The 15,272-nt window shown below is 41.2% G+C and overlaps 2 protein-coding genes across 5 annotated transcripts in view; one reads left to right on the top strand and one right to left on the bottom strand.

The window, feature by feature from the left end:
• LOC116842080 overlaps window positions 1–15,272 on the bottom strand; it is a 105,973-nt gene that overhangs the window by 55,600 nt on the left and 35,101 nt on the right. The window lies entirely within an intron of this gene.
• The window catches only part of LOC116842081 (FMRFamide receptor-like), a 56,892-nt gene continuing 52,659 nt past the window's right edge, over window positions 11,040–15,272 (top strand). The window contains exon 1 of one of the 2 annotated variants that reach the window (XM_032810774.1): window positions 11,040–13,198. The gene's annotated coding sequence lies outside the window, so the exon portion shown is untranslated. The remainder of the gene's footprint in view (window positions 13,199–15,272) is intronic. The other variant, XM_032810772.1, reaches the window with a different exon arrangement.

Raw genomic sequence — 15,272 nt, 5'->3', positions numbered from 1 at the left:
CCCGGTTCTGGCGCGCTCTTGTGAGCGGCGAATCCCGGACGATAAAATCGTAAAGCGACTGACGACACGCCGGGGACCTTTGTAATTCGACGGAAATTTCTCGATACCCTTGACGCGTCTTCCCTTGCAAATGGAAATCCGATGTCGATACAACAGCGGAGTAGGAAGCGAAAAAAAGGGGAGGGGGACAAAGATCGCAGTCGAAAAATCAGTCCTGTCGGGCCTAGAGTCCCTATAGTAAAAGTCTAGCCCATGTTGTCAAACTTTCTATTGATTTTGACAAAATATGGCGGAACCAATAAGATGTCTCGAATCTATGCTTTGCGAGCGATATTATTCAAATGATAGGAAAGGAACAAGAAAGAAAGAAACGTGTTTTCAATCATTTCAATCATTTTCTGTAATTTACATATACCTTATATTACATATTCGATACAATATGACAGGTTAGAAAATTATTTTTGACACATTATTATTATTCGACACATTCGCATGCATTACAGTGTTTATATATATTATTTTAAGTTATTTACTTACTTGTGCTGTTTATTACTTCTTTATATAACTATTATTAGTACTTTAGTATTAATAAATATTAATCTTGACTAATAATGTTTATACTGTCACGCTCTATGAGTTCTCCATATCTTATCTCGGCTGCGTTCCGAAATTCACTGCCAGTATTGAAAATCCATAGTTCATGTTACGTATAGAATTTCAATACTGACAGTGAATTTCGGAACGCAGCCTTCATATCATCTAATCTTATCTCATCTTATCTACGACGCCATGTTTTGTCGAACTGGAAACATAGGCCAGACTTTTATTATAGGGACTCTAATCGGGCCGATTCATTTCATTTTTAATCCCCCTCTCGAACTGGCGAGACGTAGAGTCGATTGTCAAATATTCGCGATACGGCGTGCATATTTCGCAGCGTCCGCGCGGCAATCAAGACAAACGCGTCACACACGTCGCGAATACGCGGCGTATCGTGACGTTGAAGTGTGCTTCAACGGTTGCTGGACCACTCTCCCCCCTAACTTCCCCACCTTTCGGATGAATCATTTAGCGCGAAACGCGCAGCTGGCGACTCACTGCAACTTCCTTGCGATTTACGTTCGGTAGCCAACAAACGCCGCACCTGCGACTACTTTTAATAACCTCGGGCGTGCATATGCAACCGCGTTGCATAATCGCGTCTATTGGGCGCGTCGCACAATGGGCGATTTGACTATTTTTCCCGGCAAAAATCTGTTCCGTTACAATTTTTTACCAATCGTAATGATTCTTTTTGCAAATTACTCGTTTCAGTTCTAATGGCTACTTGCTACAAATTGCGGAAACACTGTTATCTTTTTGTAGTCTTACAATAGAATATGAAAAAGCGCCAAAGAAGTATGAAAAATTGGAAAAACTTTGTTGTACAAAGCCAATCAGTCATAGAACTTGACGTAGGTATAGTATGAAGTAAAATATAAAGAAATATAAATTAAATCGAGTGGCTACATAAACTTTACGTTTAAGGATCTAGAATTTATAGTTTCGAAGTTTTGGGCTTTAGGATTTAGTGCTTAAGGACTTCAAGGACTTAAGGTTTAGGATTTTGTAGCCACTCGATTTCATTTATATTTCTTTCTATTTTACCTCATGCTATATATGCATCATGTTCTATGACGATTGACTTTGTACAACAAAGTTTTTCCAATTTTTCATACTTCTTTGGCGTTTTTTCATCTTCTGTTGTAAGACTACAAAAAAATAACAGTGTTTCCGCAATTTATAGCAAGTAGTCATTAGAACTGAAAATCTAACGAGTAATTTGCAAAAAGAATCATTACGATTGGTAAAAAATTGTGGAACAGATTTTTGCCCCGAAAGCTAGTCAAATCGCCCATTGTGTAACGATACGTCGACAATGGTCAGCTCAAACACCTGTCTGATTAATCTCCCGTCAGTCGCGGGTCGCTTTGTGGGACAAAATGAACGCATTTCACTTCAAACGTGTTCTTAATTAAGAAGAAATTGCAACGCTTTTAAGAAACAGTCCCATATGATTCGTCACAGTTTCAGGCAGTGATTTTTGGTAGGAAGAGACGGAAGAAATATGACGCGTATCACTCTAAGCCTTTGCTAAACCAAAACGAAATCGCTCAGCACCCCTTAGGTGCCCGCGTCTACCGCAAGTGATTAACTATAGTCGGCACGTCAGGGTTGCGCCGTGGATTTCAAGATTATGTCTACGCGGATTGCTCACGTATTTTCCGTGTGATCTATACACGGTCGTTTTTCATGTAGGCGATGTAAATTATGTAAAATAATGCAAATGATATTAAAATTTAACCTGCATTGTTCTATAGGAAAAAGGGCGATTAAATTACGAAACAGTTACCGCACGTTTCGGGGATTAATTATAGAATGTAATATTTAACAGAGATAATAAACTGCATGAAATTTTTATTTCATCGTGTGACAGATTAATGAATTTATGACTCTCTGCAAGTAAGAATGTAATCGGAGAATCCAGTGAACTCTAACTTGTTTAAGAAACAATGTTCATAAATTTACATCAGCATTCTAAAGGTTACATAAAGATAGAAACTTTTCTTAATTAATTTTCGAGCAAGTTTTGTGCATTCTTTAAATGACATCCATAGATTATTTATTGTCTACATACGGAAAAAACAATTCTGTTGATGCAACCGAATTTTCGGTTGCTCAGGAATCAGACGAAAACTCGGCTGTAGGAACAGAAAAACTCCTTTATAAGGCTTTTATATAATCAATTGTTCTCAGTTGCTTCAACCGAGTTCTAATATCGCTGAATGTTCAAACAAATATTTTCAGTTGTGAACAGAAATATTAGTTTTTAAAACAGAGATATCGCTTCTGATCACCTAATTTTCAATTGGTTCCTGTTCGCTTGCACCAACTGAAATTTTTTTTGCGTGCATAATTGACATCTCATATATAAAGTATTCGATCCAATTCGTTAGCCATTTCGCAAAAAGTTCTGTAACTTTGCAAACAACCACGTAAAGAGTTATGAATTATTAATCATAAAGAGAATCGGTTAATTAAAGATGATTGCTGATTATCGAATTTCGCTACTATGACTTTTCGGAAAATTATTCCAGTTTCCGAATTTCGAGATTTTATCTTTTCGGAACAGTTCATTTCACTCGATTGACGAGAATTGGCGCACAATTATGCGCCAATTCTCTTTAATTATTAACTAAAAATGTACGTAGTTATTTGCAAAATGGTGAAGGACTTTTTCGTTCATTTTCATCCGATGTACTACACACGCAAAAAAAATTTCAATTGGTGCAATCAAATAGGAACCAACTGAAAATTAGATAATCAGAAGCGATATCTCTGTTATGACAACTAATATTTCTGTTGTCGCAATCGAAAATATTCGTCTGAACATTCAACGATATTAGAACTCTGTTGAGGCAACTAAGAACAATTGACTATATAGAAGCCTCATAAAGGAATTTTTCTGTTCCTACAGCCGAGTTTTCGTCTGATACCTGAGCAACCGAAAATTCGATTGCACCAACAGAATTGTTTTTTCCGTGCAAGTACGCGTCAATCAACAGACGTCGCCATCAAAGCTCATCTACGCGCGTCTCGCGTTTACCAATCTTTTACGATTAATAACCCAGAACTTTTCACGTAATTGTTTGCAAGAAATGGTGCAAGAATTTTGTGCTCAATTTGATGAATTCTACCTATGCACCGCATAAGTCACATAACAAATATTGCCGGACGCATAGTTTGCCTTGTCTACACGTAGACAGAGTGTCATAATGTAAACATCCATATCTGCGGCACGTGGTACGTAGTTGTGTCATGTGTCGCGAGGAACCGGTGGCAGAAAGTATCGCAGGTCGATGACATTTCCGGCAAAATGAAAGCAGCGAAAATTAGAGCGCAGCCACCCTTCCGCGCGATCGACCACCCCGCTGTCGCCACCGCCGCGCGACTAATCGCACGTGCAATTTCTGTGTCACAACTCTCCAACGTGACTAATGGGAGGAAAGTGCAACAGCACGTATCGCGGAATCGCTCGCTTCAAAATGTAGTAAGCTCGGCTAAAATACGGGGTTCGAGCTTTAATAATTTATAATTGGCAAGTGAAGTCGGCTGGCCGACCAGCCGATCGTAAATCGAAGCGCACTATGAATGTATTTCCGTAGCATGTTCCATATAATAAATATGGCGAAACGTTATCGCGATGTGAAAAGACGCGTCTTTCAATTTGCTTCCCTCTGCTCGACAAGCGCAGATCAAATTGTAGTTTTCCACATTGATGTCGCGTAAACTATCGATTGGACACCAAAGCTCGTCCGTTTGGGGAAGCATTCGACCGAAACGGTCATCAATTATAAGCCCTGCGCAATTTCGCCTTAATGTCTGGCTTCTGAACCTAGAAGACTAATATCCATCGGCAAATACCGATCGGTCGGCGACGCAATTAATCTACTCTGTTGAACAATACAACAATGCCCGACGGTCATGGGGTTTCGTTCGTAATCTCTACCCTGTCTGCGCTTCATCAATGTAATTAATGTTATCGGAAATGGCACAGAATCGCCAATGTAACTGTACTCTCCCTTCAAGTGAGAGAAGAAAGAAGACATCGGCGCGCGGTAACGATTGGACGAATTTTCCGAAATAAAGAGATCACTTTTTCTTCATTCTAGCATCGGCTCGCTCAGGAAGTTTATTTCTGATTTTTCCAATCAGATTCGTGTCTGTTGCATTCCATAGAAACGAATTGCAGACATTCCGCGAATAACGCGATACCTGAATTGCAGCGAGTTTGAGTAACACGGGCACTCTCAATAAAAGAGCAATGCATATAAAAAATGTTTCAATTCCAGGTTTCGAATAACATAGTCTTGAGTAACGTAAAATTATGTTATTTTCGAAGACCTGCATTCGTCAATCGAGTGAAGTGAACTGTCCCTAAAAGTTAAAATCTCGAAATTCAGAAACTGGAACAATTTTCCGAAAAGTCATAACAGCGAAATTCGAATACAGAAGCAATATACCGAAAGACAATTTTCCCGAAGTGCAAAATTGTTCCGGAAAGAAAATATCGCCTCAAGAACATTCAGGTATATTAATATATATCCATTTTTGGGTACATTCTACTGCTGCGCTCAAATGAATAGATACTAGTGTATCTGGTTGTAAAAACGAAACAACTCCAATGTTCCAGTAAAATTGTGTTTCTGGAGATTGTCTCAATATACGAATTTCGATATTGTGACTTTTCAGAAAAATGTGTGTCTTTTTAAATTTCAGCACATTATTTTTTCCATAACAACATATCGGCAACATATTGGCAGAATGTGAGTGCCTCTATCGTGGAAAGCGGTCGTTGAAGAAGCCAGAAAATTGCGGTAGACTTTTTTTGATCGACCCGATAAATCCTGAATGTTATCTCATGGTTTCGTCCCCCTGTTCTATCGCGAATTTATTTTGTGTGTATACATGGCTGTGTGCATTGACATATCGACTTCTGGTAAATGTTGATTATATTTTTACAACGAGGGCGAAATCGAAAAATCGAAGAGCTCGTTCTGCTTTTATCGACACTGCATCAGATATTTAACCGCACAAGTGATTGCATTACACTGCACTCCACTCTCTTTTTCTCTCTCTCTCTCTATCTCTCTCTCTCTTTCTTTCCCTCTCTTTCTCTCTCTTTTCTGTTTCTACAACTTAATGTCATATTAATAGTTATCATTTGAAACTTGTCTCATGAGAGATACTCAGATTTTTATTCAGAGACAGATCTAAATTTTTCAGTTGAATTATATAATATATAGGCATTATATCTGCAATCGCGATTCAATTGAAAAACTTTCATCTAATTCTGAACTAAAATCTGAATATCTCACTTAAGTCGTGTTGAAGTCGATGACGAACTTGAACAATATCGACAACGCAGAAACGATCGTCGCTAACACAATCATATTCTTTTTGTATTTCTTGGACTTACGTAAATATGTATTTTGTTTTACCATATTTAGCAGAAAACTTAGCCCTTGTCCATAACCTAGCTTTAAGACGTAAGCTGTAATTTACCAACCACAGTCAATTATTCTTCTAAAAATCAACCATGGTCAATTTCTTACGGCTTACGTCTTAAAGCAAGGTTGTGAACAAGGGCTTAATCACGCATATGTAATCTTTCTGCAAACCTTTCGGATATTCTCAAGCTTCTAAACTCAGATGCAAAGATACAGCAATGTTCTTTAAAATTTTTCTGTTTGGAGTATCCACACTTTCGGTATCTACAAGCTGTGGAACTTTTGAGTTAGGCAAATATTATGTTAACAGTGAATTAGGCAAATATTATGCTAACAGCTTGAGATCTTAAACTTAAAATTTTTTTTTCATTTTCATCAAATATTAAATGATGCTCCTATTTATTTTTGCACATATTTTCATTGCGTAAAAGCATTTGTAATTCTGTACAACCAAAACGACGTAAATTTTGCAAGAAAATATCAGTATTCTGTCGGTAAAGTTTTCAGCATCTCCTTAAGAGGAATTTTCAAATAACGACTATTATACGGGGCTTAGAGTCCCGTCACTGGGGTCGATATTACGACACGCTTAATTTCGAGTGCGAACGATCCTATTGGTGTAAGGATATTAATCGACGCTCGTACATCATCCCACGCTCGCCCGATATCCGCGTATTTTCCACGACTTATATCGTCGTGAAACAATTCGCGATAAATACAGCATCTCTCCCAAAATCCGTCGGTGGCGGTGGCGACTGCGGCTTATCGTGCGATACGCAGCGAGGTTTATCGTGATCACTCAAAGGGTACGCTGCGATAAATCAGCTGGAGTTAACTGTGGAGTCGCTCACCCCCCCCGTACCGCTCGGACTTTATTTTGATTTACGCACGAGTAAATCCGCGGTTAGCGACGCGATGTAAACGTAATCGTTGCTTATTGCCCTCGAAGAGATTGTCCATCACCCTGACGGACGGCGAAAAAGAGAGAGAGAGAGAGAGAGAGAGAGAGAGAGAGAGAGAGAGAGAGGGTAGTTAGATGAATTTATTTCACCGGCGCGAGAGCTCTCCGAGCACACACACACACACGCGCGCGCACGCGCACACATATACACGGGGAGAAATCGCAAAAACTTTTTCTAATTCGCGAAAATCGAAACGTGGAGGCGTGACGGCAACGCCAAACAATTACACGACCGTACAGTCGAAGCGTAAAAATCGAATAGAGAGAGGCGAAAACGCGAAATAAGCGAATGAGTGTAACTATAAAACTGGAGATGAAGCGTGTAATAAAAGCGGTTTATAAACGGGTTTGCGTTACCACTTTATCTCTCTTGACCTAAATTAAATTATGGATTTATATGAATGTGCAAATGAAACTACATTATTTGTATAAACAGAGCCTCGGTTAAATTCGCCGTTTTAATGCCGGTCCGTTTGCAGCGGATAAATCAAGATACTTGCGGCAAGATAACGAAACCGAAATCCAAAAGAACTTACAAGAAGTAAATGAGAGAAAGAGAGGGAGAGAGAGGGGGGGAGAGAGAGAGAGAACAAAGAAGAAGAAAGAGAGAAAGAAAGATTATGGAAAAGGAAAGTATTGGAATTAAAAGGATGAGATATATAGGTCAGGCGGTATATACTTCCGGATCGTCCAAAGTACAAATAATAGGAGGAAGAGAGATACAAGGAGATGGAACAAAATTGGGCCGATCGCAGGAGGGAATAAGATCTGTTTGGGAACTCGTTTTCGTGGCCGCGTGATAAAGTCACGTCTCATGCACAAGTGGGGACAAAGCGCGTGAACGAAACTTGCTACCACCCTGTCCAATCGCCGCGAACACTTTTTCGCTTCCGTGTCCGACGAACAGCCGCACTCCCGTATGCTTTCGTCAATATTTCGCCCCGGTACGCTTAAATAATTAATTTCTCATTAGTGCGTTGCACGCCTCGATGATACTCAACAGTGCGGCGAGGTGCTCATGCAATGTGCGCGATACACAATTAGTAGTTAACGCTCACAAATGAATCGTCAAATATGTACACGCTCATGTTCGTATCACGGAAAATCGCGGGACTCAGTTTCTCGGGAGATACGAGCGACGTCATGTTTTCGCGCAAAATATCACATGAACGCATGATGGCAACGCACATGGAAAAAACAATCTCGTCTAACGAAATCAGGGTTGTTACAGAAAATCAATTTTGAAATTCCCTGATGTTTCCCAGACGACAGTGGAAAATTTTCCATGACCAAAATATAATCTTCAATTTTAACGTTTAGGAACAGGGTTTACAGAAAAAGTAACTTATTTTAATAAAAGCAATATAAATTTTGTTTAGTAAGATAATATTCTTAACATATATTCCTGAAAATGCAGGCTAACAAAAATTATATGAATATTAGAAAAAATAATATAGTTATGTGATAAAAAAGGATGATTGAATAGAAAAATGCTGAATAAAATATGAATTTTAATTATTTTGTTAACACACACATCATGCTGCATGTACTAGCATAGATATATACATATTCAATATAAACTAAAAAAATCTTATTTTTTAAATAATATTTGAATTCATATACTATACTTATAAACTTTTCACGTTAAAATAAAAAAAAAATAAACTTGACTAATAAAATCCCTAGTGACCTTAAATTTAGTAAGTGTCTAAATTTAGTAAGTGTTTAGTAATTATGTTTTCTTCTATTATAACCCAGGGAGGATTTAATTTCAAAGAATTATAAGGAAAGGTCAAAGTTCCAGGTTATTTTATATTTTTCCCTGACATATTCCGGTTTTCCTGATTTTCCAGATCTATAGCAACCTTGGAAATGTTCCGTTTCCTGGCAAGAATAGAGAGCGGTTGGAAAACTCGTTGGTAGGAACAGGATCATTCCTGCACAAGGTTCTCAGTTAGCAAGCTTTAACCCTTCGAGCGCACTGTGGTGCAAATTTGCATCATCGATTTCTCTTAAAAGCGATTTTTTCGGAATACTCAAGTGTACGTAAACTTTTCACTCTTTTATTACTTTTTTATTGACTTTTACACCATCATCGTGAAAAAAGTTTCTGATCTTTTTTCTTGTATTAAAAAAATATAAACTTGAGATTGATGAATTTATATATACATACAGAGTCAAGTTATGTCAGCAAAAATATACGTCTATGTGCGTCTTGATGTCTTCCATCATGTGTACGCACGAAAGGTTAATACAGCTATATGTTCAGACAACGATTTTCCTTTGAGACGATATCATCCTCCGTCGTTGAATTTTCAGTCACACGAAATGAGATTTTCTCCCGTGTAGACGGAAAAAAAACAATTTCGTTGACACAACTGAATTTTCCATTGCCTGGTAAGAATAGGAGTCAAATGAAAATCTCGGTTGTAAGAACAGAAACATTCCTATAGGAGGTTTCTACTCTCAGTTAATTGTTTTCAGTTACTGCAACTAAATTTTTATACAGTTGGAGAAAAGAGAGATATGTCCAGACGAATGTTTCCGGTTGTAGTAACAGAGTTTTTACGTTGTCGAATTTTCGTCTGATTTCTATTCGGTTGCACACGGAAGAAGCAACTCCGTTAGTGTAACTGAATTTTCTGCTACTTGAGAATCAAATGAACTTGGAACAGAAGGATTCCTCTAGGAGGTTTCCACTCAGCCAACTACTCTTAGTTACCTCAACCGAGGTAGTCAAGTTTTCACGCGGTTGTATGACCAGACGAATGTCTTCGGTCACAATAATAGAGATGTTATTTTTCGTCCGGCCTCATTCAGTTGTCCGAGTTAAAATTATTTTTTCCGTATATGAACTGATATCTTTGTTCTTTTGTTATTTTGCAGACAAGTCGGCTGGCGAATTCTACGTGACGCACCTTCAGAGTGAAATATGGCGGAACGTCAGTCCGGTGGGTGCTACTAAACCCACACGATGCACGGTGGAATGGCAAAGGTCAGGTTCAGAGATCACCGATGCGAAATCAAGTTTGGACGGAACGTACGCAATCGACGGAGCACCATCCCTGACTCAGCGATTCCCAAACTCTTTTTTCTATTCAAGCCACGTTGGATATCGACGTCATAGGCATATTTCGTCCTTTTCAAGCGATGCATTGGACACGAAAATACTAGATAAATATTTCAAGGAATACAAGTGATCCGAGAATAGAGCGAAAATACTTTAAGAGGGAAACCGAAGATATTTAACGCAAGATATTTAATTACTTTCCTTTGAAGACGTCGTGCACCTATCGAGAAGCGCAGCAAAGGAAGCACGAAAGTTTCTGAGAAGCTGTTGATGCCGTTCCAACGGGAAACCGGATGGAAAATATTGTATCGGAGATTCCTCTCTCGCTTTGAGAAATATAACAAAACCGTTAGGAAGAATCTCCGCTGTGGAATAGTATGAGATCAGAGAGTGATGTTCAAAGCTCTAAACTGCACATCGCGATGGGATTTGTTCGCGCTCGAGAAAACAGTACGATATGAAAAGTCCACTTAAGTCGGGAGATATCGAAAATATCAGGAAGAAAACAGCGAAGGTACGGATCACCCTTCCGCATCCTTCCTCCGAATCCAATAAAAACTTCTAATCTCTAAATAAACACAAATAAACTAAATAAACATAAATAAGACTAAAATGAAGAACCTAATTTTCCACATTTCCTCTAGATTAGCACATTACTTGGTCCCAACGAGCTACGTGTCAAAATATACGTGTCTCTGTACAACTCGCATGCGCGGAGGGTGCATATATAGCTTCTGTTTACGTTTTTCAGGTTTGGACGGCCGCGACGCCCGGTTTGGGAACTCCTGGTGCCGCGCATGAATGGCGCAGGGAACGAGTCGGATGAACGGACCGGCAGAACGGACCAAAAAGGGGCGAGCGTGCGCGGTGGAGAACGCGAAGTCGGCGGACTCGTTTCGAGGGCCAAGTCGCGTGCGTCCAGGGGGAGACGCGGAAGCCGAAAAGATCGGAGAGGAACTGCGAGAGGAGAGGACGAAGGGGAGAAAGCACACGGAAAGAGAAAACGAGGTAGAAGAAGAGCAGGAGAAGAGAGAAGAGAAGAGGAGAGGAGAGGAGAGACCGGCACGGCGAGTGCGCAGGCGGCACTTACTGCCAGAGTCACTCTCGTCGCACTCACGGCAGACTACTCCGCAGCGGCGCGACGGCGACGCGTCGCGACGATCCTCTTCTGGGCGCACTCAGTGCGCCGCGAGCGCTTCGAAACCGCGTGTCGATCTAACGTCTGGCGGGATGAGAACAAAACCGCGCAATCGTTGAAAAGAGCTCGGGAAAACGGGAGAGAAAGAGAGAACGAAACATAGAGAGAGTAAAGTGAGAGAGTGTGCAGCAGGTTGCAAAAATGTGCCATGAAGTTTTAAGACGATGCAGTTTTAACAGTTTCTTTCAACGACAGTGAGCCGTTTCTGAGCTTTCTTTCGAGCGAATTAAAAGAAAAATCATTTTTGCCGGGAAATTTTCGTTCAATGGTGCGCGAAGAGAAAGCGAGAACGCGCGCGTTAAGACTGTCAATGTGAATGGTCGTCGTGAGAATTATTTATGATAAACGGTCAGCGTCGTGTGATTATTAATGAGCGGCCGGCGAGTATTATTGTCGAGCTCGGTCGAGTAGACCTAATATGATTAACCGTCGCCCGCGTATTCCGGGTAGTTAACCATCGGCAAGCATAATCGAGCTTATTAACGGGTCATCAACGAAATTTATCGCGGAGCGGTTGTCAGGTTCCGGGCTATGTTAATAACTGATAACTATATTCAGAGCTCGCGCGACTAGGCTCTTCACCGGGTTAGCAGTGAGTAGTTGTCTTGTTTGGACTTACTGATAAACGACCATCAGCGAGCTTAATCGACAGATGTCCAAGTGGAAATTAGTGCGAGGAACAATTAGTCGGCGAGGTCTGGAACATTTGGGACGGCTTCTGCGTTGGACGCGGCGAAATGATCCAAGTGATATAACTTCATTTCGCGCACTGTAAAGACAACCGCGAACGCTTAGAATCAACGAGAGAAACGAGTCGGTGGGATGAGAGACGAGACGCGAATCGATAATTCGCCTGTTTACTTCGTCAGGGATGAACAACTTCCCCCTTCTTTAGAGGGGTGACAGCTGATGGATGAAGGAACGACACGATGGATCAATGAAGAAATAAGAAATTAACGAACGACACGGAGACACCGAGAGAGCATCGAGAGATAATCAATTATCCGGGATTTCCTCGAGAACAAGATCCCGTATGTCCAAGGTGATCAAAGAGCCGTCACAAGTGTAATCGATCGGACACAACGGAGCGCAATTGTACGACTTTCTCTCCTCTTTTTAAGAAGGGAGTAGTATAACTTGTTAATGGGAAAACAGGCGCTTAATGAGCGGTCATCGCGATGATGCCGGAGCCGAAGACTCGATTCCAGTCGCAAAAACAATCAGCCAAGATCCTCCTCGAACTTCAAAGCTGATCTTACTCAAGACAGTCAAAGGACCTCTCTATTAATAGACCTTTGGAGACCCTTGGAGACCCTTTCCTTTTTCGTAACGAGACATCTCCAATAACGACAGAGGAACAAATTGATTAAGAAGTCCGAAGTATCTATCGATGCACAACAAAGGCAAAACAACTCAAAACTTTCTCAGAGAGGGACTGAGAATCGATCTCGAGGGTTGACTGAAGGAGAGTCGACTCGAGTTCGAATTCCCGCAGTCGGTCGCGAAACTGCAGAGAGAAACGACCAATGAGATCGCGTCGGATGACGTGAACGTTCGAGCGGCTCGCATGTTGAGAATTATCTAGACTGTTTTCGTGGAAGACCGGGGGTGACTCATCGATGAGCGAAGGGTGGCGATCTCGCCGTCGGGGACGGGTTTTTTTTCTCCAGGCTCTCGCGCGGAGTGCCTCTCGAGTGAGTGACTCTTTTGACAGGAATTTCTACGGAGTTTCTGCGCGTCTCCACGACGGACGAAGTTATGATCGACTTCGGCGTCGCGGAAGTGGCGCGAAGTACATGTGATTTCGCGTGTTCGCGCCAACAGGCACGCGACCCGGCACGACGACGCTGGCGAGGCTGGCCAGGTGACGCGATGAGGGTGTTCAGGTGCAGCACGACCGACCAGCTGACCACCGACAGGTGATTATCGTGTATCACGGGAGCGCGCAATTCGCAACTCGCGATTTGACAATCTCGCGCTCTGTCCGCTCGTGGACTATGCGCTATGTTCGTCTATTAATAGTTCGGCGAACAAAGTTTCGCCGCGCGGACAGGCAAAGCGAAACAGGTAATTTCGCGAGACGCGGGGAACGTGCGCCAACATCAAATCGTGGGAAGTCAGCATTCATCGGGCGCGGCATTTCGGGCGCGCGGAATCCGCGAGATTGCGAGTCGGTTGTGGGAGCTTCTTGTTTTCTATCATGCCGCAACTTAGACATTGATTAGATGCCTCTAATACCTTGTTTCATCTCGCTGCAAAATTAGATTTCCGCACGCGCATCCCCCGTCGCTACATACACACACACATTGCCTTAATTGCATACTATATGCTGTAACGTATTTAATTCTATTATTATGTAGCCGGTTTCGCCTCGCTTTGAAAACGTACATTTTTCTTCCCTCATTTTCAATTGTCGCGGCACGACAATTTGGGACTCACGAGCCTTTTCTTCAATCTACGTAGCTTGTTTAGTCGGAAATTTTTACATAGCCACATTGGCAAAAAAATCTCTAGAAATAGCAAATATTTGTTTGGTGAATACTAACAGCACATTTACTTACACTAATGTCTTTCAAATATGATTCTCAAAAATACACATTTGACTGAAAAATACATAAATATAATTTTTTTGAAATCTTACAAAAACCTGAGTTTTTCATGAAAGCAATTATTTATTCCATTTAAATAAAAAAATTTATATTTAAATGAGAATATACTGTTAGTGCCCAACAAACAAATATTTGCTAGTTCTTCGATATTTTTCTTTCAGTGTAAAAATGTCGGCATGTGCTACGCGTCGTCGCTCATAAACCGTGCATACCCTTAATTGCGCGGTGTATTAACCCGTCGAGACGGAAAATGGCTTCTTATACCGCAACATCACAATAATGCATTGTGCGTTTCATACAACGTGCTTGCCATTTTTTGGTTTCTCTCGTAATACATAATGTACGTTATAATTGTACAAAGTGGACAATATTATAAAAATCTTGATATCATCTAGCGACCTCGAGGTGCAGCTTCCGAACAATCGCACAGATCTACATTATATGGATAATTTCGCGACATGTAATCCCCGTGCTTTAGTACGTTGATTACAAAATATATTCGCGCGTATAAACGCAGAACATTTTATTTTCATCTCTTCTGATCCAATTTTATCTTTTTCAAAGAACCACGCGATAACATTCATAAAATAGAGACAAAAAATCCTTTCTCACGCTTATTTTACGTGGACCGAATGCATCACTGGCAGTTAACGTATCAAAGGTACGAATTCGGAAATAAACTCTAGTATTTCGTTTAAAAATTTCTGGAATTAATTACGGGATAGAACAAAGGCGCAAATAACGAAACACGCTGGATGTGTGTGTGTGTGTGTGTGGGGGGGTTGTGTGTGTGTGTATGTGTGTGGTGTGTGTGTGTGTGTGTGTAAAGTGACGTTTTCACATTCGAGAATATTTTATTCAAAGGAACACGCCGCACCGTGAGCCGCACAACTTCAACGCAGATTTAACGAGATTTCGCAACTCGCGATCACGCGAACCGCGCGAGACACGAGAAGAAACGAAGCGGGGCGAAATGCAAAAACTGAACGCAGCGAAAGTTATCGGTGTGGAACGAGCGCAAAGTGGCACGGGCCGCGCGACTTCTTCTTTTTTCCCTTTTCTTTTTTACCTCTCTTCTCGAAAGCGAATTGCTAGTACGCAAAATTCATGGTCTTCGACGCGGATTTATCGCGGTCTCCAATTGCGCGGCGTAATGAGGAGACATTCGGGGAAATAAACGTCGCTCACAGGATTGAATTACGAGGCAGAGGGGGCGGGAAAAAAGCGATAAAAGCGGCGAAGCCGTACGAAGGCGGAGCGAGCGAATTACGATGAGAGAAGTCCGTGACGCATTAGTCACGGCATGAACATATAATTCACGATCGGTCCCCGAATTTCGATTACGCGTCGCGCAATCGAGAGTCGCAAAACGCGAAGTAAACGT

Source organism: Odontomachus brunneus, unplaced genomic scaffold (genome assembly GCF_010583005.1).
Source record: "Odontomachus brunneus isolate Ranch 3 - 2012 unplaced genomic scaffold, Obru_v1 Obru_scaffold_021, whole genome shotgun sequence".
Lineage (NCBI taxonomy): Eukaryota > Metazoa > Arthropoda > Insecta > Hymenoptera > Formicidae > Odontomachus > Odontomachus brunneus.
Note: the sequence above shows the minus strand (reverse complement) of the source record. Positions and strands in the feature narration are given on the sequence as shown.